The sequence below is a fragment of the Sinocyclocheilus anshuiensis genome, unplaced genomic scaffold, assembly GCF_001515605.1.
Source record: "Sinocyclocheilus anshuiensis isolate Anshui unplaced genomic scaffold, SAMN03320099.WGS_v1.1 scaffold207, whole genome shotgun sequence".
NCBI lineage: Eukaryota > Metazoa > Chordata > Actinopteri > Cypriniformes > Cyprinidae > Sinocyclocheilus > Sinocyclocheilus anshuiensis.
In genome coordinates this window covers 4,151,282-4,154,985 of record NW_015551045.1, presented here as the reverse complement: position 1 = coordinate 4,154,985, position 3,704 = coordinate 4,151,282, and positions in this window count along the sequence as shown.

Genomic DNA, 3,704 nt, shown 5'->3' with positions numbered 1-3,704 from the left:
ATGCTTCGCAAGTTCATCTCTGACACTGGAAGGGACTGGGACAAGTGGCTACCATTCCTGCTGTTTGCCTACAGGGAGGTACCACAAGCATCAGCAGGCTTTTCTCCATTCGAGCTCCTGTATGGATGGTGGGTCCAAGGACCGCTGGGAGGCCTCTTCATCTGATGAAGTCTGAGAAGGGCATTGTACGTCCTTGAGATGAGAGACCGCCTGAAGCGCTACAGGGAGATGGCCCAAGAGAACCTCTGACAGGCCCAAGAAGCACAAAATAAATAGCATGACCAGCACGCCAGAACCCGAGCCTGGACAAAAGTTACTTTTACTGCTCACTACCTCAATGAACAAACCGCTGATGAAATGGCAAGGACCCTACATCATTGTTCACAAGCTGGGACCAGTGACATGTGAAATTCAGCATCCTGACAAAGGCAAGGCAACACAGACTTACCACATTAATCTGATGAAGGAGTGGCAAGAGCCACCCAGCAAACCTGAAACATCGCTGCTGATTCATGAAGTGGAAGAGGATCAGGAGGACGAACAACCAGAACCAAAGGTGAGAGATCCAGCTCAGCCAGCAGGCATTAATCTGCTTCATCTGGAACAGTCCAAACAAGCTGAGCTGCACCACCTGCTGGATCAGTACCCTTCATTGTTTCGTCAGGGGCCTGGGCAGACCAACCTGTTACAACATCAAATCCACCTTCTTGATCCAACACCTTCCCGACAGTGGCCATACCAAGTACCTGAAAGGCTGGTGGCACCCCTGAAGGCAGAGATCAAGACGATGCTGGAGTTGGGAGTTATTGAACCCTCCAAGAGTGAGTGGAGTAGCCCAATTGTTATCATCCCAAAGAAAGACAGCACCTTGCACATATGCATTGACTTTCGAAAACCAAATCCAGATTTTCGAAACCCAGTCAAGATTTGATGCTTACCCTCTGCCACTCATTGATGATCTTCTAGAGAGGATCGGCCAAGCCAAATACATCACAACCTTGCGTCTTTGCAAAGAGTATTGGCAAGTTTCCCTGGAGAAGGCGTCCAGGTCCTACACAATGTTCTGGACCCCACTGGGGCTATTTCATTTCACCGTTTTACTGTTCGGGCTGCATGGGGCACCCGCAACATTTCAATGTCTAATAGACTATGTCCTCCAAGGTTGTAAAGAATGGTCAGCCGCTTACCTGGATGACGTCGACATATGCAGTACGACTTGGGAAGACCATCTTCTGCACCTTGAAAAGACCCTGAGCAAGATCCAAGAGGCTGGCATGACCTTAAAAGTGGCTAAATGTGAGTGGGCAAAGTCTGAGACTAACTACCTTGGATACCACCTAGGAAATGGGGAGCTGAGACCTCAAGTGGACAAGGTAGAAGCCGCTCGATGCAGTCCAAGACCGAGAATGAAGAAAGAGGTCCAGTCTTTCTTGGGGCTGGTGGGATGGTATCGAAGCTTTATTCCCAACTTCTCCACTACTGCTGTCCCACTAACCAACCTCCTCTGCAAAAGTGTCAAGAACCCCATTACCTGGACTAAGGAGTGTGAAGCAGCCTTTAACATCTTAAAGAAACAGATGTGTTCGGGCCCAGTCCTCAAGAGTTCAGACTTTGCCAAGGAGTTCATTGTACAGGTGGATGCTTCTGCTGTGGCGATTGGAGCAGTCCTGGGTGAAGAAAGGCCCATTGCTTACCTGAGCAGGAAGTTGCTGCCAAGAGAGACCTGATACTCCACAGTGAAGAAGGAAGGCCTGGCGATCAAGTGGGCATTGGAGCCTCAGGTACTATCTGCTGGGAAGGGAGTTTATCCTTGAAATAGATCACCGAGCTCTGACATGGATCCACACAATGAAGGATCACAACTCTCATGTGACCAAATGGTATCTCTCCCTACTACCCAATCAATTCAAATTTCGACATCGACCTGGCCACCAGAACAAAATAGGTGACTTCCTGTCTCGGTACCCGATCAGTTCCCGGCCTGGAGAGGGGTGAGGTGGTATAAAAAAGTGACCTGTCAGTTTTGGTTAGTGCAGCACACACACCCCATCTTACCTAACTCCTCCTCTTTAGTCCCCTGCTGAGGTGATGTGGGTGCACACACATGTCTTTAGCATACACACAAACATATCCACTCCATTTCCATCCCGACAGTAATCCACACTGCACATAACAACACACACATATGCATATTTTTAAGTTGTCTTTTGTTTTCTTTTGGTTTTGTTTTGTGTTGTAAATACTTACCTGTGTTCAGTGTTTGTAAGCGCCCATGTAGTCAGTCTTTAGCATTGCTTTCCTACCATCAGCCGGCCAGCCCGAGTGCCACCCAGCAGCCTGGCTATATAGTACCAGAGATGCGATACACTGGCGAGTAGCAACCGCAGCCGGCTCATCCATTGTTTGTCTTAAAGGGGAATTAGGAAACATTGTGATGTTGTTGTAATATGGTTATTTCTTTAATTTTTGTATATATTCATTTATTTTATAGCGTGAAGACATATGGAGTGGATGTTATGTTTATATGTTGATTTAGGTGTTATTGTAAATATGTACACACCCTTTATACTTGCCTCACTATTTGATCAACCTGGTTTATTCCAAGGGGGCGGGGCTTGGACTATAAAAGAGCGCCCCAGACCAGTATGCTTTTGTCAGTTTACCTGGCGAGTGAGCGTGCAACTATGGTGCAATGGGCAATTCCTTCTAAAAGAAAGTTTGCATAAATATATATATATTTATCTGTTTGTTTTGTTTATTTGTACAGGGTTTTCTTTGTTACTTTGTATATAGCTTTGGTTGTTTTTCTACTTAGAGTGTTTCACCTCTCGAGCACTGTAAATAAATCCTCACTTTACACTTAACACCTCTGCGAGTATTGCCATCATATTTTGGGGGATTTTTGTGTGTGGGAACCCATTTTCGCCTGACATCGGACCTGCGAAAACCCATTGTCTCACTACATTGTAAATTAACAGCAAATTTTTATTTTTGGATGAACTATTCCTTTAAGCTAACAACTCACAAACAATTATAATCTTATTTATATAATTTATTCTGGTTGTACAGTACCAACCAAATCTATTTTACGTTCTGACAAATTCATGTTCAGGTGGCTAATTCATATGCATTTGTACAATCTCATTCATACGTTTTGTACAATCTGCTTACAGCCCAATGACGATTATGTTTAGTGGTGAACCTTCTTGCTTACTTTTTCAATAAATCATACGTTTTCATTCACACGGAATCGCCACCTTTAAAACAGTTGTGTTTTCCTGTGAGATTGGCGTGATTGTACAAATAATACCCAATATAGACCAGGTTCCACAAGAACCAGAGGAAGAAGCAGCACATCTAGGAAATGGTGAAGCATGATGTATGGTGTTATGGTACATGTTCATACATAAACTCATATTTCTCCAGCCTTATTCCCTTCAGATCTGTTTCTTATCCTGGAATGTAGGAACAGCAATGAACATTCGCCATTCTTATGCTGGTTTAACTGTGCATTTTCCTAAGAAAACCCCTAAAGAATGCTGTATTATAATAATAATAATTCAGAAACAAACATTTACATTTATTCATTTTGCAGACACAGTTTCATCAAAAATGACTTACAAATGATGAATGCAACAAGCGATTTATCATAAAGAGGCGATAGACACAAGAAGTGCTAGTAATATAACATTTCTGAAATAGTT